This window comes from Phalacrocorax carbo, chromosome 4, assembly GCF_963921805.1.
Source record: "Phalacrocorax carbo chromosome 4, bPhaCar2.1, whole genome shotgun sequence".
Taxonomy (NCBI): domain Eukaryota; kingdom Metazoa; phylum Chordata; class Aves; order Suliformes; family Phalacrocoracidae; genus Phalacrocorax; species Phalacrocorax carbo.
The window spans coordinates 29,784,251-29,808,850 of NC_087516.1; the positions used below are offsets into that span (position 1 = coordinate 29,784,251).

The 24,600-nt window shown below is 42.0% G+C and overlaps 2 protein-coding genes across 11 annotated transcripts in view; one reads left to right on the forward strand and one right to left on the reverse strand.

Annotated features, from left to right (window-relative positions):
• FRYL (FRY like transcription coactivator) overlaps window positions 1-20,208 on the reverse strand; it is a 172,787-nt gene extending 152,579 nt beyond the window's left edge. For 7 of the 8 annotated variants that reach the window (XM_064449396.1, XM_064449399.1, XM_064449395.1 and 4 more), the window contains exons 1-2: window positions 20,021-20,160; window positions 5,807-6,006 (exon numbers count right to left, since the gene is read on the reverse strand). The gene's annotated coding sequence lies outside the window, so the exon portion shown is untranslated. Of the gene's footprint in view, window positions 1-5,806; window positions 6,007-20,020 lie in introns of all 8 variants that reach the window. The other variant, XM_064449397.1, reaches the window with a different exon arrangement.
• The window catches only part of DCUN1D4 (defective in cullin neddylation 1 domain containing 4), a 204,734-nt gene that overhangs the window by 53,280 nt on the left and 126,854 nt on the right, over window positions 1-24,600 (forward strand). The window lies entirely within an intron of this gene.

Below are 24,600 nucleotides of genomic sequence, written 5' to 3' on the forward strand. Positions count from 1 at the left end.
ATACAGATTAAGACAAAATAATGATAGTGTACATTTAACTAATATTTCATCAGATTAAAAAGGATTATCCTAATTTCTAACACCAGAAGCAGCATATGCAAGATTAGCATGTATTGTGAAAGGATTTAAGAAAAAAATTCCCTACTTGGATTTGGAAGAGAGTTGCTGTATTACACCTATCTGAAGGTGAGATTAAGCCTGTGCCTACCAGAAGCAACAAGAAAAAACCTGCCTTTGACGAGCAGAAAGAGGCAACCAATGAAATTTAAGGATGCGGCTGAACATGATCACCCAGGAAGGTAAGGATTCCTTTTTTAAAGAAAAATTGACCCTCCAGTCATCTGATTAGAATAGAAAGACTTAAAACGACCTGGGTCTTTCCTTGCTTGTGGCTTTTTAAATAGACTAATAATAAAAGACTTCTAATTTTCATAGTGAAAGACAGGAGGATTCATTTTCAAAAAAATTTCAGAGGCTTGAATTACTTCCTCCTTAGGGAAGATACAACAAAACAAACTTTACTGCTTTCCATTTCTTAGCAACTAGTTTTCAAGAAACATCCATTCTTTGAGTTAATGCATGTTAAACAGGAAGAAAAAAAAACACTGAGAGAATGTAGCAGACATTTTTTAAACACACACAGGTCAGCTTATAGTACAATTGTTTTAAGCCATCTACAAATGGAAATATAGAGATGTCAAGACTCATTTTTTTTTCTCATGCTTAGCTGGAACTTCCTGTGTTCGAACTTGAGCCCATTACCCCTTGGCCTGTCATTGGGCACTACTGAAAAGAACCTAGTCCCATCATCCTGATATCCACCTTTCAGGTATTTATGGGTATTGACGAGATTCCCCCCTCAGTCTTCTCTTCTCCAGGCTAAACAAACCCAAGCCTCTCAGCCTTTCCTCATAAGGGAGATGTTCAAGTCCCCTGATCATTTTGGTAGCTCTCTGCTGGACTTGCTCAAGTGATTCCCTGTGCTTCTTAAACTAAGGGGCCCAAAACTGGACTCAGTACTCCAAATGTGGCCTCACTAGGGCAGAGTAGAGGGGGACAATAACCTCCCTCAACCTGCTGGCCACACTCCTTTTAATGCACCCCAGGACACCATTGGCTTTCTTGGCAACAAGGGCACACTGCTGGCTCAGGGTCAGCTTGTTGTCCACCAGCACTCCCAGGTCCTTCTCAACAGAGCCACTTTCCAGCAGGTCAGCCCCCAGCCTGTACTGGTGCATGGGGTTGTTCCTCCCCAGGTGCAGGACCTTGCCCTTGCTCCTGTTGAATTTCATGAGGTTTCCCTTGGCCCAGCTCTCCAGCCTATCCATTTGTCCGTCTCGTTGGATGGCAGCACAGCCTTCTGGTGTGTCAGCCACTCCTCACAGCTTGGTATCATCAGCAAACATGCTGAGGTTACACTCTATCCCATTATCCATGTCATTGATGAATATGTTGAACAGGACTGGACCCAGCACAGAGCCCTGGGGAACAGCACTAGTGACAGGCCTCCAAACAGACTCTGCCCCATTGATCATGACCCTCTGAGTTCTGTTATTGAGCCAATTCTCTGTCCACCTCACTGGCCACTTATCCAACCCACACTTCCTTAGCTTGTCTATGAGGATGCTATGGGAGACGCTAGGATTATCTTTCATTATTCACACAGAAGAACCAATGAAATATGGTTAAAATGAAGAATATTAGCTAAGAGAGAGGGTCTCTTTCATCACACAACACTGTTACTCCTTCCTTGACTCTGCTGTACATTCTAGCTTGATTGCTTATATCGTTTAAGGTATGCCTCAAATCGAAGGATCAGGGACATTGCTGTTTTTACTGTATTGTCTGCATCAGAAGTGAGCCTTGCTGCACTTCATAAGCCATTTCTGAGCCAGAGACACTTGCTGAGGAGGAGGCGAGGAGGACACCAGAGGTGAGAACTCTGTGATCAGTGGCACACTGCAGGTGGAAAGTGCCCTGGGCCACATGAGGCAGGATGTATTAAGCCATGCTGGGCGGAAGCACAAGGGAAGGGAACTCAGAGAGTTTCCACAGGAAAGCTCTGCAACTATGTAGGAGGTAGCAGAAGTAGCTGCATCACTTAGGCTTTACCCAAGCCTCTGAAAAACTACCTAGCATTGTCTTCCCATCTTTGAAGTAAAGTTGTTGTTTTGGGGGGTTTTTTTGTGTAAAGACATACAGTGTTTTCATTAGCTACTAGCCATGGGATAGGTATTTTCCAGTTCCCTAAAGACTTCTGGTTTCCATTCCATTATATATTTAAACTGTAATACAAAGCCTTTACTATAACTTGTGAGTTACTCTACACCTTGATAAAGAAGTTGCTGGGTTTTTTTTAATTAAGCACCTCTCCAAGTGAATTCTTTTCAAGCAACCAGTTGCTGGCTGCACATGAACAGCAGTATCTCCACAACGAATAGCAAAACAGTTGTCTGACCAAAAAGAGTGTTAAAAGTAAGATTAAGGTACATATGCATACAGATAGCTGTATATAAATACATTTCAGAGCTGTAATAGTGCAAAGTGCAAGATCAAAGTCAGTTAGCAACAAGAGTTTCTCCACCATCTTCTTGCTGATGCATAAGCAGACTTCTAAAACAAATCCACATTTCAAGCCCCTTTGAAGGCCAAATGTATTTCATTTTAGGTGTTGACCACCACTGATAGTGCCTTGTATATTATATTCAAGTAGATTGCATTATAACAAATTAATGGTCATAAAGAGATCCTAATCAAACTAAAAATGAGCATTCATGATAAGGATATGTGGCTGTTCTTCATGACAGAAAATAAGTTCAAAAAGAAAAGACTTTTAAAAAAGGCTGAAAACAGGAATTTTACGAATGTTGCTACAAAAAGAAAGAAAGAAAAACCACCACACCGAACACAAAAAAAACCACACCAAAAAACCAGCCAAGCCACCACACAGAAGAAAACACACACACCACCACCCTGACACAAGCAGCACAAGAAAATCCCTGGCATCCTGGAGAAAGGAAATCCTACAAGACAGGTTGAAGTTTTTCCCACCCTGGTCTGACGCACACCACTTTCCCACTCCATAGATGAAGCAGTCCTTCTGTGTCCCTGTTAGCATTTCCATCTTCTGTTTTCTTGCAAATGTGTCTCAGATGTTCCACGTTATTTGAACAACATGAGACATCAAGCGTGAAGCATTCTGCAAGTCAGCTGGCACTGCAAGTAAGTATGGTTTACAAAGCTCTTCAGCAGAAACATCTCTAAACAAGCAGCAGAGTGAGAACTAATGTTCAAAGGAAGCAGGAGGGGGAGAAAAAGCCCACAAAAAATCCCTGTTAAAAGTTGGTGAAGCCCACTGGGCTATTTAAAATATAAAACACATCTTAATAGAAACTTTGTAATAAAAAAAGAACTTAAACGTTCCCATTTATTTCCCCAATATCCATCTTACAATTTATATAGACACAGCTAATGAAACTGCTGAGCAGGGTAGTGAGTACCAAATACTGCTTTAATCCTAAATTACGGGGCGGGGGGGAAACACACACCCCACACAACCCACCACACCAAATCACAACTCTTCTCTTCTTGACAGTCCTTTATTTTCTTAATTATGCTGGGGAAAAAACCCTTCACCAAAATTAAGTGCTGCACCTACAAAACCACTTGTAGGAACAGGTACATTAATTGTTCTGAATACTGTTTAGCAATTGCATTTACAAACAGAAATAGACTTTTCAGCATAACTGATGCTCCAGACAATTTTTCAGAGAGGTCACATAGTCTTCACCATGACAGCTTTTTGAGACCTGAGCGACTGCATCTGCTGATCGGGGAACCAAATCCAGGGAGTAAATTAGTAACACAGAAGAATGGCAGCTGACGCATTTTTCCAGCTATATATTGTTTTTCATTCTCACAAGTATTTTTAAAGGAAAGCACTTGAGATAAAACACTCTCGGCATTCTCTAACAGGAATTCTCTAACCCTGACAGATGATTTGTCTTTACCTTCTGCTGAAGCGAAGAAAAATACTCCATGCTTATTGCCTGCACACAAGTTCTTAATACTGAAGACAAACAATAGATACAAAAGCCAAGGACCCAACGCTAAGAGAGCTGTGTTTGTGTTTTTTGTTGTTGTTGTTTTTTTAACCTACTACCTGATTGCTTTTTAAACATCTAGCAGTAAGCATAGAGAGTACAACAATTACTGAACAGTGCTCCAGAAACTAGATCAGCATTGAACAGCCTTGTTTCTAATACGAAAAACTACACAATTAAACCTTGAACACTCAATGTTTGTCACTGGAGCATATTTGCTATATAAATGTATAGAAAAGTAGAAACATACATAATCATTAAAACCTTTTAAAGTGAGGTAAAACTAGTGTTATCCAAAGCATGATAAGCACCCACAAGAGAACAACTTACAGTAAAAAAATTATACTAATGTCCTCACACCCTCTGCCTCCATTTTTCTGTTTCATTTAAAAAGATTGATCTGGAGTTCCTACTCTCATGCTAAAATACGTATTTGCCTTCCTTGAGCAACAGAAAGATATGGATGTTCAAGGTAAACTTCTGCAGCAACAAATTTATTACCTATTGAGAGAAAGAATACACACATCAAAACGAAAATTATGGTATAAAATTCTAACAAAAGACAGCAAAGTCAGTCAGCACGTTCTATAACTAGAAATGAAATCCAGTGACAGAGGCAAACCACAGGGATATGATACACTGGGGTTGATCCAATGGCAGAACTAACAATACATTCAAATTCTCTTTTATTGTATAGTTCTGTAAAGAATACATAGGACAATACAATAAAGGAAAGCAAGAGGTATACTAAAAATACTATAGATTATACAATATTCTCTATCAATGATGATTAATTCATAATAGAGTATCATATAGTCTATTACATGCTATAAAGTAATATTGTAGAATACATAATTAATATAGAACATCTTGAAATGAAAGTCCACACAGCAAATACCATAGAAACAATTGCACTTTAATATTTTCCTCCTGTCACACCAATACACTCTCTTCTTAAACGCCAAAAGGAGGTACGGTCTATCAGTTTTACTACTTGAGTATAGGGAAGCAGTACATTGAATTAGTTTTGAAGGACAGTTTAGATGTTGGATTAGTTAGATCTATCATATCCATTTGACCTTAGAAGTGCTTTATCCACAATAATTGCCTTGTGCTTGACACCAAGACAGATCTGTTTACTATTGACAAAATCCTTACATGAAGGGCAGTAAAGAAAAGAGCATCTACATAAGGAATTGTGACTGCCTTTAATTATAGCTGCATTACCTGGCTTCATCCACAAGAGGACAGAGCTCAAACACCTGCCTGTACATCATAAAGGAGGACACTATTAGCACCAAGAAGTCTGATTTGCACTGAGGACAGAAGGTTTGTGAAAGAAAACTTGATAGAATTATTGAACATACAGAAATTACACGAGAGAATTACTAAACCTGCAATTTGAGGATTACTGAGTGTACAGGAACCACATTTGGCTTAGAAAGCCCCAGAGCTGCAGATGATTGGAATATGGGAGGCTGCTTGCCCTCTTCTTAACCTCTTCCTTAGATATTCACTTTTGGCTACAATCAGTTACTATACCATGTTAAATCAAATGTTCAGTGTAACTGATATCTGAAGTAGTTGTTCAAAGTGTGTTAACAGTACAATATAGATAACAAAGACCTAAGGAAAAAAAAAAGGGGGGGGGAACTTCGATGCATGAAAACTTATTTATGACAGAATTGTAAAAAAAGTCTTACCACTTAGAAGCCATCGTTAACCACTGACGAGAGCCGTTAGCACATCACACTTAGGATGGATCCATCAAGACATATTCCACCAAATCCAACGTGTGCTTACAGAGTAGACAAAGATGTAAACAGCTACAAGTCGGCTGGTATGTAGCCAAATATTGGAGAAAAGTCTCCAAACGCAGTACAGACGAATGAAGTATAGGACACTGAAAAGAAAATGGGAAAAACCCACAGTCAAACCTTAGACACTTAGACACTTTTGTAAGTGTAGGCACTTACAAAATGCCAACATTTTCCAAAAGCTTTAGCATTCTGGTTCTTTTTGTTGAGAAGTCATAAATGATAAAAATCTGTTACATGTGTCTTCAGAATTTTGTTCTGCTCAGAAGCTAGCAATCCTTAGTGATTTCCCCCCATGAAAATGAGAAAAAGTTTACATCAAAATAAAATCTAGCTTCCCACACTGAGCATATTTTATGTACATACATGCTTTGTCTAAGTTTAGTTGTACTTTTATTATGAACGTACTTTATTAATCACATATACAATTTCTCTCAAATGCGAGTCATTCTGAATAAAATTTTTCATATTAGTCCTTTTCTTTCTTTTCTAATTTTTGTTGATTTTTTTTTTCCTGCTTGGTGAGCATGAGGATGTGGTCAGAAAAAGAAACAAACAATACTTCAGCTGTGTCTCCCTAACAAAGCCGTGAGAACTTCTTGAGATTCCTTCACAACAGAAGTTTGTATGCAACTTGCATACTTGTCACAACTTGCCTAAGCAGCAGAGAGCAGAGTGTTTTTGTTCTTCTATATCGCTAAACTAAAGCAAAAGCACATCAGTATTTTTAATTTTACCCTGGAGGCAGATCAAGCAATTTTAACTGCTTTTAACAACTCAAGTCCCAACCTGCAGCAGCAATCCACTGCTCCTGATCATATAGTTTGGGGGGTGGGGGCAGGCGGGGAACGGACAGACACCAACAAAAACACCAAACACCACAACCACCGAAAAACACCCAAATTTTTTTAAATAAACTCAAAGCCTGAAAAATTGCAGGTACGTAAAAAGACCTGTACACCAAACATGATTTTATCAGTGCTCCAATGCAACACGAACGTACTAGTTTCCTTTAGGGACGTGTGAACCATTCAATCATCATCAATTCTTTTATGTACAGTTTGTTCTACTTAATTAGTGCTTCCAAAAATACAAAAGACCCACATAATAAGTGCAATCTAACAGTAAAAGGCCACATCCTGAAGATTTTAAGATGTAAGAGAAAGTTTAAGACTGAGACTTAGAGAAAATCCAGAAAATTAGATAAGCTTTTGCAAATAGGAAGCAAGCTGCTGTTTACATATAAACTGGAAACATACTACACAATTCGTTGAAAAAGCAAGTCAAGTTTTTTTAAGACTTGACCAGTTATAAAGGGAAGCATTTAAAGACAGATATAATTCTAACTCCAAATTTTACCTGCTAAATTGCAACTCTAATGAAAACATCATCTTCTTTCTGTAGCTTGTGCATTTGACAGTAGAGTATATCAAATCAGCAGCACTTCTTCCTCTTTCGACAATTACAGCAAGAAAAGACTGTTTTCTATGCAGCAATGTATGGCCTTTTCTACTGCCTGCACCACAGTGAAATGAACTGCACTGTTCACTTTTTTCTCATTTTTCTGCCTTTTTAGAAGGGGGAAGAAGTAGTTTAAGTCAACTCATGCAAAACCTTACATCCACTCCGGTTCGTAAATGAGTGGGTCAGCTGTCCCTTTAATTCCTCCCCATTCACACCCACTATGAACACCACCTTAAGGAAATCATAACTATGCCAGATGACTCTCCAGAAAATTGAAACAATACCCAGACAGAAGTTCGCCCTGGCATATGCTGACATCTTAGCTCACTTTCTCAGGTGAAACATACATCCACGATACATAACCCATTCTGTTTAGAGGCTTCCCTTCTCACTGTGTCCAGAGCAAACACGTACAAACTCAGTCGGTGCTTCTCACTCATCTTCATTCTTCATTACTCTAGATTCAATCTCCCCCCCCGCCTCAACACACTACCCAACAGCCCAGCTGCTTAACCGAGCAAATAAAGTTAAGATGACTAACTTGACTGTCCAAGCTTTAGGACAAGGTACTGACATTTCAGTTCAGCGGGAAGAGTGTTTGGAAAGAGCCTGGAGGGTGGGAGGCACAGGAACACTCATTTGAGGTATTCAAGTTCTTTAGTGGTACACACTGAGCAATAATAAACCTCACATTGCAGCTGCTGCCCAGAATTCAAGTACAACTAGAGATGATCTCAGTACAGCCTAAGGTATCCTACAGAATCATCTGATCAGATTAAGTCTGACTGGGGCGGGGTGGAGGTATCAGTAAAGGTAACAGTAAGGTCAAAAGTCTCCAATAGATGTGAATGAAGCTTTCCGTAACTACAGCATATTGCTGGAAGGAAGTTCATTGGGATTCACTTCCTAACTGCAGCTTACAGCTTGAAGTTAAAATGTTACTATACTTTATCAGATTTGAAGTCAAAGGTATTGCACACAAGTAGCTCAGTGTTTGGGGTTCACCCCGTGAAAGATTTATGCAAAGCTAAGATGCAGAACATGAAAAAACTACTTGCAGTTCAAAGTACAAGAGCTTAGGTATCATAAGGTTTAAAAAAAATAATAATTCAAAGGACACTGCTCCTACCCCTAGGTTTTCATACCTAAAAAAACACTTCACAATACCTAACATCCCGAATTAGAAAACACAGCTAACCTCAAACCTGCCCAAGTAATAGCATATAACTTTTATTAGGTGAACTTTTTTTGGGAGGTGGTGTTTAAAAGATAATTTTAATCTCAAATAGTTTCAAGTTCATGTATTATATTTACAGAGTAGCTGCTGTAATGTTGGCTACTATGCAAGACTGAACGCAACTTTACCTTTTGAGCAGCAATTACATGCTCTAATACAGCACGCTTTTTGCCATTATTAAGTGTAGGAGGGGTGGTACAGAAGACCACTTCCAAAAGCTTCCTGCAACTAATGTTGCAGGAAATCAAAGTGTCAGCACCTGCATTTAAGATATGTACAACACTAATTAGGGCCTTTTTATTACTGGCTCAAAAGACTTAATGGGTTGATACTTCAGAAGAGGGCAAAAGAGAAGACAAAATACTAAGTTTTAACCACCTGCTACAAGTCACATTTTCCGTGCTATAATCCCTATGCAGGCTTCAATACACTATGTGTTTGCTTTTACAAAGGTAGAATAATGGCAAAGATGAATATTAGTTTTTAAGGCATCATTTTTAAAAATACAACGAAAAATTGCTAACAAACCAGTTTAGGGGCAAACATTTACATTATGGTCACTCAAACATGTGGCTGACCTGTACCTTTGGTGTTTCATAGAGCTTGGCTAAGTAACTTTGTCACTAGCACCCCTAACATAACACACCTTGCTAAAACCTTGTGAGCTCTGGTCCTGTATCACTGCCCCCCTCGTCCCATCTCCAAAGCGATGGCAGATGCATTAAGAGCCCATACAATGGAGAAACATATCACACCACCGGGCAAGATAACCCCAGGCTTCAGCCTGAGGGTCACAACTTACACCACCCCTCATGCAAAGGGTGGAAGGGGGAAAAAAAACCAAACCAAACACCAATACAAAGCAAAACAACATAAATCTGGGTTATGGTTATCATTATACAACATATTGACAATATATGTCTTTCCTATTACAAACCACTCAAACAATTTTCCACTACAGTACAGGGAGATGCTACCAGCAGGATGAGAGATTTTCAGGGGCTGCCCAATTCCTCTGTTTTCCCAACCTTATCTTCAGCAACAGTCAGCACAGCTAGACTGCACCTAGCTTACTGCTTGCTTTCCTCCCAAGTAAGTGGTATTACTGGCTGTACCAGAAATAACAAAGTTGGAGAGCACCTGAATATTACAGAATCTGCTTCTAAACTAACTACCCCACGAAACTGGATTTTGTAAGAATAGGAAGGGTAAATTAAGCTTTCCAGGTTGCAAATATCCAGATCTGCCCCCTTTCTTTAGTGAAGCTTGATTCTAAAATCTACTGTTATGACAAAATGTAACAATTTGGTTCTTTTGCTCCTTGTAAAAGTTTTAGGTATATTACTTTAAAAAACATGAATAAATTAACAAATATATAATAACAATAACACCACAAACTAAAAATGGTTACCTGATGAACTGAATGTTATTAAATGCTGCCAAGAACACTGTGGTCATTCAGTACTTTCCCAACTTCACCAACCATCTCCTTACTGAAACACAGCCTTTTATCCCCTCCACAATTCACAAAACCAGTGAGGCCGAGCGGCTGCCGATCAAATAACTATGGGGAAGCATGAAAGTCATAAACAGGAGAGAAGCAGGGGTCCCCAGTGCAAAAAGCAAGTGGTTTGGGGGCTTGGAGGTAGGAGGGAGAACTTCATTAAACACATATTGCAACTGGAAGATACATAGACCCAAGGCAAGAAATTGAGGTAGGTTCAACTTCCACATAGCTGATGCAGAAATGAGATAACCCTCATGAGGCAGATCAAGATCACCTAAGGGGAATCATAGAGATAGAATAAAAGGATGTGTATCTGTCATACCAACACTCTGGAATACAGCCAAACATCTGCACCTGATAACTACATTTGTTACACTGGTTCAACACTTTCTCTTCATAAGAATTGTAAATAGCTCTCGATTTACAGACTGACTAATTTCAACTGAAAAGACTCTCATACAATCCCCATTTGTAGTTGAGAAGGATTCGCAAGAAACTTCAGAGGAGGGCTTGGTGCCAAATGTGCAATAACTTGACCATGATAACTCTAATTTTAAAAAATGGATATTTGCATTCTCCTTTCCTTAGTTAGTGGTAAAAGGAACTACGGTAAGTACACAAATCACAAATCATGTCCTTTGGGCCAGTGCCACAAAATCTGCCTGTTCTGTAAATCTTGATTATAACTTTTTATCTTTTGGAACCTCATTTCAGAGTATTAGAAATAGGCCAAAACTCAAACTTTGTTGTTACCAGAGCACAGTGGATATTTCCATCTAGGCATAAAACCTTCCAAGTCTCTCAGATTAGCCTCTTAATAAAAACTGCCTTTACGAGTGCCGCAGCCTTGGGAACCCACCGCTTTCGGAAACCAGCAATGTGAGACTTGCTCAGTTACCCCTTCCCTTCGTGTTAATGCCCTTGTCTCCCACCTTTACCCTTGCTATTTTCTGACTGTTGATTCAGAGGAATGTTTCCTCAGCTGATGTACAGAACCAATGATTTTATTTTAGGCGCCTAAAAAGTGACCTTAGTTATTTTCTGTTTTACAAACTGTGAGTTGGGACTAGCTATGCAAGAGAAAGTATTTCTGTGCTGCTTTTCAAGAAACTGCAAAGTAAAACTGTCCAATCTGCAAGTGATCTGCAGAGGACCAAGAAATTATAGCTCTCTTCTGTTAGCATCAGAGGTTATAAGCAATTCATATATTAAGACTACCTCAAACAGATGTTGCTTCCACCGGGAAAACAGCTAAACCCAAGTCTGTGCCAGCACAAATTTTTAAATATTACACACAAGAATTTCAAAGGGAAGTAATGAATGAGACTCCAGCTTGATTAACCTTATGTCATCTAGGACTTGATGATCTTAGAGGTCTTTTTTTAACCTTAATGATTCAATGATACTAGACATTCATCGTCACTTGTTCCTTCTTATTTCATATGCACTGGGGAGTAGAAAATGGCAGACTGTAACCAACAGCAACAACCACCTTCTTCAGCTGCACTGCTGCCTGCAACAATAAAACACAACAGTGCATCTAGAGCATTTGCAGCGGCTCCTACGAAAGCTCTCGCAGCCATTGGTCAAAACACCACCATTCACCATATCAACATTAATCAAGTTTCAGCAACAAGAAAAGCAAGAACTTCCATGAGTGCAGTGCAGGGAAGAAGCCTCAAATCCTGACCTCTGCACCACCACCACTGCAGCAATAACAGGGAAAATGTAAAAAAGAAGCTAAACAGCTCTAGAAACTAAACTCCTTTTTTTCCCTTGTTACAAAACAAATTGCAAGCACAGACTAAACTAGAAATCAGCCTATAAGCATGAAACTGAATAATTAAATCCCAAGAACAGGAGCTTATATCATACCCTCAAACTGCTCTTGGCAATCTCCTACTTTTGAAAGTATCTCCAACCAAAACCAACAATTCATTTTGATTTAGTAAGCTTTTGGAGATCAACATCTAGCAGGGTTCAAGCACTTGGAACTACTGAATGAAAAAATCAACAGCTTATGTACTACTTTTCTTCCCTTAACAGACTGTTAAAGCTAAAAATACATTCTCTTTCTTGAAAAGTGCCAAAGACTATTAAATCACCAGCCGGTTTTATTGCTGTGTCTGTACAAGGAGAAAAAATATGTGGCAATAAATTTTTTCTTTAGCAATTACATACCATTAGGAGGAACCAACATGAACCTTATGCACATTCAGAACCAAAGTCTAAAAGGATTTAAATAAAAAAAAACACAAACAAACCAAAAGAACAACCAACAATACCCCCCCCGCAAAACCACTTCACTCCCTTGAACAAAGTAGGAAGCTGTTTTCCCCACTCCCTCCCCCCAAAGCAACTTCAGAGGTCAAACTCAGATCCTATATATAAAATACTAGTAGTTCTTCAAATATGCTGACCAGGCAATGTTGAAGTATAGCAGCAGATTTCTTATCTGCTCAAGCAATTGCAGAAAAACATGCTTAAATTTATATATCCTAATCTAGTGCAATATTCTCTGGCCTCTGGAAATCTGATACAAATACTACATGAAAGGCAGCAGCACTAACTGCTTTTGAAATACATCAGAATGAGGATGATGTACTTGCAGACCATCTCCACCCATTCTTTTTTCTTAATCAGCATTCAACCTGAAGATTTCATAGAATCTGTATTCACACAGGCCAAGACTTGAACTTGCTGTTTCACTTTAGCAGAAGCCCACATGAGGCCAGTCTGCATTCTCCAGCATGACAATAAGATAAACAGAAAAACAGTTGAAGCATTCTTCTTGTTTCTAGGCACAAAAAAATTATAGAAGCCCTACTGATATTCTCTCTCCTATGCATCCTACTATTCTCATAACAAATACACACTAGTTTTCAAATAGCCACCTGCTAAATTCAAAATATATTTTGAGGACTTATGTCACTTACATGTGCCAATTCTTAAACTTGGAACACCTGCATCACTTTAACTAGAGTCATGTAAAATTTTATGCCTTTCAACTATATAGTTATATGCAAGAGTTTATATACCAGAGATGGTTTTAAGGGAGCATGCAATAAAAGCTACTATAAAATTATAGGGGCTAGGAAATACTTGAAAACAGAACTATTTATCCTTCATTTTAAAATGCAAGTCAAGAGAACAACTTGCACTACACCATAACATGGAATGCACTGTGCAGTACCTTCTTTACATGATCTCCCAGGAGATGCAGGGCTGGGCTTCAAACTGGATCAGATCAGCTGCACAAAATACAAGTGTAATCTGTGCGTACCTGATGGCTTGTTTACAGATTTTAAACAACAGACTATAATAGCAAAGGTTGATAACGCCATCAAGAGGAGTGTTCTTAAAATGTTTTAAAATCAGGTTCGTTTTTTCCCCCTAGTACTGCAAAGATCCAAAAGTATAGAGAAGTGTTAAAGAAATTCATATAGTGGTAGGTAAAGACTCTCAGATTTCTCCCCAAAAGCTTGTTCTATTCATTTTGTGCTTATATCTACCTCGCTTTCTGTTCTCACACTTGTTATCCACCACTTCTCACTTGTACTAGCTATTCTGTAGTTATTCACCTATTAATTCTGCAGGTAGATAGCTGTAAATAAATATATATGCATGTGTGTATACACAAACATATGTATCAACTCCACCTGAAGAAGCATCTCTGATCTGCAGTCTTATATGCAACATCTGCCTCCAAGTATGTTCAACTGGGGAGGCAGGGGTGAGATCTAAACTGAAGGAACAGAGGGAACAGGGCAGCATCTCCATGATCTCTGTGTCTATAGGAAACAGAGAAACAAACAGGTTTGCTTCTGAGTTAAGGTATCAAGGAAACCTACCCTTAGTGCTACTCCTCCCAAGATCAAGAGCACTCATTCCCAACTCCTTTCTCTTTACGAGCTGAGGTGGGGTATCCAGGAGCTCCTAGAGCCACTGCAACAGCACCAGCCATCATGGGATCAGCTACAACTCATTACACTACCCCAGGGAACAAACAGGCCAGTCAGTAGTCACAGTGCACGGTAATTCTTCTGCTTTTTGGATGACATATTTTTGGATGATGCCTACAGAGGTAAAATCTTACCGATTTTACTTACAGCAATCTTTAAAAAAAGATGAACAGTATTACTGGCAGATTAGATTAGTTCAATTTAAGACCATGAAAACTGTCAATGTCAAAGTGTTCAGCTGCCAGACAAAACCCTAACAGTTCTTTCTGATTTAGCACAAGACCAGAAGTGGTGTTGATAAGGGCTATTCTCCTGCAAGACAGATTAAAACGCCCAGAAAGACTTCAACCTATCTCTCATGCTAGCTCCTCTACAGAGAAAAATCAGCCTTTGTCCAAGACTACTGTTAACTCCCGAGCCCCCTTTAAGGCATGGCATTTGCAGAAGATGCTTCTTCATTTTGCAAAACTGGGCAATGCCACTGGAGAACTAAAGTCAATCTTTGCAACATCAACTTCAAATGTGAATTCCTGAGACCTGGTTTTAACATAACATTCTCAAGCCTTATGGTAAAGATATTCCCTTTTTTTAAAATGAACTACACTTTTAACAGTCTCCCACATTGAATTACTAGAGCCTTACCTTTTGGACCAAGTACAACAAACTATCTGCGTATTTGTAGTTTCCACAACTCTCAGTAGCTCTTATTTTATAACCACATCCCAACATTATATTGAGTTACTCCAAACAAATAAACTTAACTGACTAGGGCTGGCAAATCCCACACAGTTGTCTTTGAGACGACTACTACTACTACAAAAAAAAAAACCAACAGAAGAGTGAAAGATCAACAGCAGTAAGTCTTCTGTGAAAGGCTAAACAAGCAGGGTTGAATACTGCAGAGCAGGTCTACCCATATTCTCAAAAAGATCTTTTCTGCACATTCTTGCCTCTAAAAATGGTACCCGGTTTTTGTTTCCGCTCTTCTCCCTTGCTTATTCACACACTGCACAAGTATGACTAACATCACTCCCACCATGACCTGAACTATGATAGGCCCAAGAACTGTTGGCAACAGTGATACTTACTAATGTTGTATTTAACCTACAGCTTCTCTTCCCACTGAACACCACATACTTCAGTGGTAATGTTTTTTGTTATAAGTTGAAACTTACGAAGACAAAGTAGAGAAACCTTGAGAGGACCGAGGAAAGAAAACAGGATCCTAAGGTTTACGGGCAAGATATTTCTGCCAGAGCATTAAAAGACCTATAAAGTCCCACTGGAACCTTCTCTGGAATACTTCATACAAGTCTGGTCAATGCATGCTAAAAAGACTAATTCATATATGAAAGAATGCAACGATGGGATTTTTAGGATGATCAGGAAACATCTCATTCAAACAAGAGTGAATCTGGTTTAGCAAAATTATACTCTTACTCTCTAGAAATACGCTGAAGATAAGTGAAAGAAACATTACAAAGGAAGAATTGCTATTTAAGCTGAAAAATAATGTTGGCAACTGCCACTGACAAACTTATTAACACACAACCTGAAAATTACAAATACTCCCCAGTATGTTATTTCATTTTGAAGCAGTCTTCCAATCGTTAGATGACAAAGCCCACAAAGCTTGTTTTGTTTTTATTATTAGTACCATGTCACGTAACTCCAGTTAAAAATCAAAGAAGAAAAGAGGAGAGAAAAAGGTCTAAGCCAGGAGCCTTCTCCCATTTTCTGGAAAACAGGGAGAAAGAACAGGTCGCCACACTAACTCCAAAGTGATCAGCAGCACCACTAAAGTGTGCATGTAAATAGTCCCAAGTCTCCTGCTCCAGACTCTGCTGAAAAGCCAGCTGTTTTAGACTAACCCAGGCCCAGCTCTGAAAAAGTACAGTTCACTTACACTTGCACTGATCACCTGCCAAAATAATGGCTGGAATGGCAGAAGAAAGGTACTCCTGTGCAGAGATCTGTGCAAACTCCACGCAGACCAGCTTTGTCTATCGTCACTAACTGCAAAAAACAATTTGTGTTGCTCACATTGACAAGGGCAAGAATACCCACGTGAAGAACAAACCGTTAAAACCCCAAAGCTTACAATAACAGCTTCTGGGCACTAGGCCATTGTATCAGACCAAATATTTAGACATTTCAGAGAACCTCAACTCAACTTCTAGAAGTTCATTTTTAAAAAAAATATTTGTTCCTCTTCCATTTTTGCATGTGAATGTAAATCGCTAGGAAAAACTAGGGATAAACACAGAAATCCATCAAAACTGAAGCCACGTCAAGAGCAGACACTGTAGTTCAACTAGCTTGAAGGGATTTATTACTTTCTGATATCTTCCAGCAACGGTATTGGACGCTTGCTATCTGAGACTGTATTCTGTCATTCTTCCTGGGAGGTGTTCATGTCAGAGGGAATTAGGGATTATAATGGATTTGGGGGAGGGGAGGGAAGGAAGGACAACACAAGTCTTAGAAAAGACAGAGCTATATGGCAGTACACAGATGCTGAGAGAATTAACTGTCACAGTGAGGATAGGTGAGCTAAATACTAGAAAGAACTGCTATTTTAATAAAAGAGGCAGAAGCCACCCTTGCTGAGTCAGTCTGGCTAACATGCATTACTGGAGTTCACTGAGATTTGGAGTGAGACTGGACAAGAGTAATGGTGAATCCTAAAACCTTCTAACATCACAACACTTCTTCTCGAGCCCATAGTCATTCCTGGGACGATTATTACAGATACAAAAGTCATAAAGGTTCAAAGTTGTTAGGGTGTGAGGGCGCAGAAGCACTATAAAGCTGTGCACTACCCCAGCTGCACTCCCACTGATAGATCGATCAGCTACATTGCATTTCCTACCGGTAAGCCAATGCAGGCCAATAACTACAGTTACAAGGCCACAAACCCTGAACTATCATTATCCTCCTTTTCTCACAGAAACTCACACACTCATGTGTGGGTATAGCACCTTGCCCTCACATTATTATCTACACGTAATACCTATGGTTTCTCTTAAGCTATGGCTTAAATACAGACAAAAAGTGCTAGAAGCTCACAGCTCTTGAAACCAGAGGGAGCATATTACATACCCATGTTCTATATTATGTGAGTCCACTGAAGTGTAAAGTTTGCCTACATGCCTCTTAAGGAGCTCAGACAAAAGAAAAGAGAACATTGTCATTTAGTCCTTTGTGTAATAATGAAGTAGCCATCACTAGACAAGATGACCAAGACAAAACTCCCTGAAATATAAAACTAGATATAAAATAGGCAACTCTTGATGCAGAACACGCTGTTTTCAGAGTTGTTTTCCTTGATGCATAGCCACTGGGAGGGGGGTGATTATAATCTTCTTAAGTTCTTAGAAAACGTAAATACTGACAGCATGTTCTCCATTGTATTACCAAAAACTTTCATCATACCAATTTATTTTACCCCCACAAAATCAAAAAGACAAACGCTCACAATGAAAGAAACATGTAAGGACCACTCTTTAGCTGTTGAGGACTAGCAGGATGACAATGGAAAGTATTAATACAGTAACATGAAAAACAGATCAGTTCTACTTTTTGCCTTACAGCCCTACAACCCTCCAACCTCCCTCCTCAAAGGTACTGTGCTATTACACGAGAACCAGCTATTACCACACTTTGGTTCACCTAAGCCAGCCAAACAGAAACAGAATTGGTTGAATATTTCAACTTTACCTTAACTAACCCCACAGAAGTAGTAAACTTTTCTTTTGAAATGAAGTTCAGCAACAGTTTTCTACAGTATCCCAAAGCAACATACCACTGCTCTGCTCCAAGGAAACCACTTCCAGAGAGAAGTCGTCAGCACAGGCTTTAACCAAATCCATTTCGGAATATAAAAAAGGAGCCATTCACAGCAGCAATTCACCCAGGGAAGTCAGTTGTCTACTGACAACAACTGCTATCAAGTAACCACTAGCTGAGGGCCTTGACAAACCACAGATAAAGGAAGCTTTTGACAGACAGAACATCGCTCTCATCTTTAAGTACCTGACTTACTAAACCTGCAACACAATTTTTACTGAGGGGTTTGTTTCCTTCCTGCAATAGCGTCACATGATAAGAATCGGTGTGTGGTTTCCCAGAACTTGCTCAAGAATCTTCTACAGATATTCTGAAGCACTCAGGGCATATCCACAGCATGACAGTAACAACACAAGCAAAGCAACTGTAACAGCCTACTGAAGAAACAACACACTGAGGAAACACTTAAACTACAGTTTATTCCACTCTTTGCTCAGCCCCCAATCAGCAAACCACCTCCTTTATCACAGTGCTTTAAATGTTCCATATTGCTTGTTCCTGCCCATGTGAGTGTCTCTTCACCTACTACCTCAATAACTTAAAAACCTCTTTCTCTTTCTGGTCTGCACGTACACGAAGGCAGCTTACCACCTAAGTCTTTCTCACTACATGAACTCTGAGCTTTGGAGACGTGCAATGCACATTAGAGCAAAGAAGAACTTGTTTTCTGCTTTAGCATATCTCTCTCCTAAGACACATTCCACCTTTGTAATTCTGAAGAAGTCCAGATTACGCTTTTGCTTACCTTATTACCTTATTATTACTTTATCTCCAGACTGTCTTACTACGCCTTAAAACTCTATTAGTAAACTGCATTTGCAGCTCATTCTTATCAGCGACCACCAAAATATTTAGGTTTTGTGTTTGTCTTTTTTTTTTGTTTTGTTGGGGTTTTTTATTATTATTATTTAACGTTTTCCCTCTGACTCCTTAGGGTTTTTTACCTGGAGCTATCCTGATTGCCAGACCAGTGATTTCTGGTTAAGACACAAATTAAAGTGTTCACTCAGCAGCTGAGTGTTATTACAGTCAACAAAAATGATCACACAACCAAAAATACTGAAAGTGTGTGTGTATATATATTTAGATATGAAAAGTGGAGGGGAGCGAAAACTAATTAAGCCCCTACAATACTTCGCCACACGGGCAGCGTCTATCCTAAACCGTAAAAACGCGTCCCTGCGGCGCTGCTGGGAGCAGGTTTCGCCCTACCGGGGCCCTAACGCGGCTGCTCCGGCGAGGCCCCAGCCGAGGGGCGGCGGGCGCCCGCACCTATCCCGCTTGGAGACTCGGGATGGATGCGAAACTAAGTTCCACTCCGAGGGAGGGAGCGCGCCCAGCCGGGCGGGGAGGCTGGCGGGAGCGCCGCCCTCGCCGCCCCGAGCCGGGACGCGGGTTTCCCCGCCGCAGCCCCTGGGCACCCCCCGCCGGCGGCGGCGGGGCGGGGCCGGGAACAAAGCCCGGCTCCCAGCCGCCCTCCCCGCTCCGTCCCGCCATTCCCGGGCGGCCTGGCGCACGCCGGGCCCCGCCATCCCCCAGCGGGGGCGGCCGCCGAGCGCCACAGGCCGGCGGCTGCCCGGCCCCACCGCGGCGGGGGGCGGCCGGAGCCCGTCGGACGGGTGCGGGCGCAGGAGGAACCCGCCGGCAGCGGCTGCTGCTGCTTTCCGCTCGGCCCGCGGGGGCCGTGCGAGCGCCGCGCCCGCCCCAGGGGCTCCGGAGGGCCGCCGAGCACAGCGGCAGGGAAAGGCCGGGCGCGCAGCCCGCCGCGCCGCACGGGCGGGGCCGGGGAGGAAGGGGCGGAAGAGGGAGCGGGGGAAGAGACAGGGCCGCCGAGGGACCGGGGGAGGCTCCGTCTCCCCGGAGCAGGAGGGCCGGAGCCCCGGCGCAGTGGGGAGGCGGCCCGGAGGCGCCGAGCCCAGAGTAGGGAGGGCAGTGTGCCGCCGTGCGGCCCCACCGTAAACAAAGCGGCAGGGGCTGGGCCAGCGGCGGGCGGCGCGACACCCCCTCCCCCCGCCCCGTTTCCGTCGGAGCGGGTGGCCGCCACCCGCCTCAGCCACGACCGGGTCCCTCCGCCGCCTCACCTATCCCGCCAGTGGAAGCGCCGTCTCTCACCACGGCCCCGGGCGCCGCCGCCACCGCCCTCGTAGCGCGGTTACGGTCCCCTTCAGAGCGACTCCGATGGGAGCCGGTGAGCAAGTCCCGCCGCCAGCATCCCCCGCCGGCTTTATCCCGACGCCGCCTCTCCCCTCCGGTAACTCGACGGTCCGGCTCGTCCCTCCCGCCCCCCCCGCCTCCCTATTGGCACGCGCCGCCCCACCAGGAACCGATGCTTACTGGGGAACGCGCGCGGCACTCACGCGGCACCGCCTCCACGCCCCCTCCCCGTTGGCTCCCGAGCGCCCGGCCCGCTCTCTCTGCCCCGCCCCCCGGCCTCGGCCACTCACAAAGCCGCGAGGGAGGAGCTGAGCCTTCGATTGGCTGTGCCCGCGAGCTTCCTGAGGATGCGATAGGCTGAGGCTGCAGCCAGTTCCGCCGGCCCGCCCCCCCCCGCGGGAGCGCTCTGAGGCGCCGAGCTTCCCCCGGCGGCGGCGACACCGCGGGCTGGATCCCGCCCGGGCGGTTCCTCCGCCGCGCTTCGGCCCTGGCGGCGCCGCCTCTACCCGGCGGGAGGCGCAGCCGCCTGCAGCCCACGTACGTCTCCGCGCTACCGGTGAGAGCGGGACCGATCGCCACCGTTAAAAACAAGCACCGAGGATGGTGTGGCCGAGGTAGCCGGGAGTAAAATGGCCGTCTGGGCGCGTAGCGGCGCGGCTGGGGAAGGCGAAGGGAGTTTCCTCGCGGAGTTGGGGTCCCGCAGAGTCCCCGTGCGAGGCGGTGCCGTGCCCGCCGCCCGCCCCTCGGAAACGGTCGGAAAATAACGCCCTTCCCCCGAGCGCAGAAGGGCAGATACTTGTGTCCCGGCCAGCTTCACGAATGCGGCGATAGCGCCTTTTTGCCAGGAATTATTCGCGTTGTTCCACCCACGGGAACTGCTGGGCTTCCCCCGCAGGGGCAGCCCGGCTCCGACGGGGCCTACGGGGCAGGGAAGGGGGCCGGGTGTGAAGCTTCCACCACCCCTTGCACGGTAGATAAACCACTTTGGCTGCTTTAGCTATTGGAACTTGGCTTTGATTTCACGTACTTCTCCCAGGCACCAAGCCGGAAGGTCTGTGGTAATGCGAGTAACACAAAGGGAAAGGCAAGATAAATCACGACAACATGCTTAGAAAATTCGTCTGATATTGCGACTGGCCAGGAATCACCAGTACAACAGGTCCGGTGGCTGAATGTAACAATGTATTTCTAAACAATGCAAAGATTTGGGAGACGGTGGTAATAAAAACAGAAACAGTACCAACATTAACATTTTAAGTGGTTAGAAAGTCACTATTGTTTTCTATTGAAGTGCCTCAAAACTTCCAGGCTTGGGAAAAAAAAAAAAAAGGAAAAAAGCCTATGTCAAGCATGATAAAATAACACCAGATCTGCAAAACAGTATTGGAAAGAATCCTGAAGTCACCATTTTTCCACTGTCAAATAGAAGCCTGTCTTGCAAGTACTGTACTATAATAAGCATATCCAACAAAAACAGAACTGAGTAAAAAGTATGCTTTTTACAAACAACAAATGCGCCAGCACAACAGTTGCCAATCTCTTTTAAGAGAAGCTCCAAGTTCTGTTACATGCTTTGTACAATTCTGGTTTATTTGGAGTAAAAGGTCCCTTCGTGCCCAACTACTCATTTCCATGTGCTACACCCCTTGAGACGGATAATATACACCTACTTGCAGAAACCAGGAGAGGAAAAAATGACGATGTAGTGGTAGCCGAGAAGACTATTTCAGGTTAAATTTTTCCTGTAGATTTAAGAATTTTGTGAATGGAATATTTTATATTCTATTTTAACAATTGTACCCCAGTCTAAAATGTTGGGTAATAGAACATCTAACAAGAAAAACAGGATTAATTACTACTAGTGGTGCGTATAATTTCAGACAATTGGTTGAAGCAAAGTATGTCACAAGTTGCTTCTGATTTTGAAGTTAACCCAGGTTAGGAGCTCAGCCCCATCTTCCCAATAGATGCATATACATCCGTGTAACTGAAACAAGAGCAGATGAGCCTCACTGCCAATGAAAAATCAGACCATTGATATTTAACCCTGAGCCCCTGAAATTTACAGGATGCACAGTCATACCACTTCCAGAACCCAGATTCTCCTGACTGTTACCTGCCTGCTTTACAAAATAGCCCTAAGGATTACTTAACATGTAAAGTATTTTCCAAAGTATATTACAGTACCAGTTATTATTAGCAGTCATTATTATCAACGTGGGTAAAGTCCTTACTAATTGAGGCTTTGAGTATCGGCTCCACAAAGACACCCACTCTTGGTTCTTGCTGATGTGCCATAATGCTTCAGGCAAATAACTGATTCTTTGTTTGCCACCAGTTGTAGTTAAAACAATGCTCCTCTTTTAGTATGAAGCCCTGTTCTTTCTTCATTAGGGAGAGTGATTTTTCCAAATACAGTCCTGTTAACTCTTGGCAGCCACTGAAGAATCGGCAGTTCTCAGCTGTTGTCCAGTGCACCAAGAAAAACAAAACAAAACAAAAAATCACCATTCCAGCTATGTACTCGAGCACAGAAACTTCCAGTACTTGTTTTGGCGACTTTCCTTACCAGAACAGCGTATACTCCACCTCTTGCACATATCTACTTGATTCAGCTATGTCTTATGCAATATTGTAAAACTGAACTTATTTGTTAAGCCAACTCTTTGTTTTGCACTGGGTCTGTATAAAGCCTGTCACTAGCTGTTGAACAAGGAGATTAATTTATCTGGAAGAGAAGCTTTTAAACCACTTGACAGTCTACACACAAATCACCCTATTAGTTCTTGAGCTCCAGCTTTGAGAGTTCCGAATATGACTTTGTTTTGCAATTAGAAACCATCTGATTTTCACACCTACTGACTTCTTGTTACACAAGTAATCATTCATTTTAAGAGAATCTTATTTTTCTAAAGTTTTCCTTTTATCTTTTTTGAGGCAACTACTTGAAAAGAAATAATTTCAAATTTCTGAAGGTTAAATATCAAGTTTCAGTATTACAGTATTTTGAATCTCAAATATATTCCTCACTTTTGGGTGATACTAAGTCATAAAAGATAGAAGGTTCAGAGTCATAGATAAGTGAGTCATAATACATCCAAAAAGAATTTTTGACTCCTGAAGCACTGCAAAAATACGTACATTTATGCTATTCCTCTCTACAAATAATCCATCAGTTTTGTAGATAGTACATGTTTAAAAACACACGCACAGAACAACCATTAGAAAACAGATGCTTAAACATCAAACTGTCATTGTACGTGTCGTTAAACAGCTCAAAACTCCCCGAGAAAGAATGTTACCTTGTCACCTCTAAAGAACTACTCTAGCGCATAGATTTTTAACAAAAAAATACCATATTGGATAATGGTACCTGTCAAAGGAGAATGTAGGGAAAATAGTATTCAGAAGATTAGATTTGTATAAAAGGGTTAAAAAGCTAGCCTTAAGCCTTGCCTGAGGATGAGATTTTATGCAACGCATCAGAAGGACTTGACCATACCATCATCACCAATTTTAAACTCACGTTCTCAGTAGTTGCAAGAAAGATGGCCTGAGTACAAAGGAAGCGGTAGAAGTAGACCAGGTGTCCAAAAGGGTGTCCTTGTTAAGATTCATTTCTATGGGAGAACTTCAAAAACAGGCTTTAGGACAGAGAACGAAGAGCCGAGGACGTGGATGTGCTCTACCATCTATGCTGAATATGGCCTTACCAGTGGAGTTCTCAGCCAAAAAAATAGATGTATGTCACCAGGTGAAACTTTTAAGTACCTTTAAGTATCTGACAAGCTGTATTAAGATGACTGTATTAAGGTTTTTGAAAGGATGGTAAAATCACTGGTTTGCTTCATGATTTTAATTCTTTTGTCCTCTTGGAAGTCCGAGGGACTTGGGGATAGTGAAGTGGGGGAACTGAATGGATAATTATTAATTCTACAACAGAGAGGCAAAGCAACAGCTCAGAGTCATTATTTTCTTCAATAAAGACGACTGATACCCATTTTATCCCCACTGAAGCTCCACATTTAGAGAATGTGCAGCCCATAAACACGTCCTACCCTGCAAAACCGCATGCTTTAACAAACCATTGTATTCTTTGCCTAGAATATGCTGAAAGACCAGTGGGAAGAAGTATGAAATTAATGGCTCTAACAAGTGTCCTATAGTCCCATAGATAAAAAACTATTGTGAGACGATGAGGCCAAAATCTTTTGCTTTCCAATTAATAATGTGCATAATTGATGTCCATGTATTGGAGAGTGCTTCGTGAGGGTGGACCCCAGTGACTGGCAGAGATGAAAGTTGGAAGTAACCTACCTTCTCAGGCAAAGCCATGTCACAGAAGCTATAAATTAAGAACCCCACAATACATAGTTTCTGGCTCTATGCTCCCAGCTTATTTCAAGAATCCAATACTCAGAAACCTGTCTCTACAGCTTTCCTGGTGCAGCCAGCCACTCCAGGTAGCCAAACCTATTATTTACATGCACCCCTTAGTCCGTTTGTC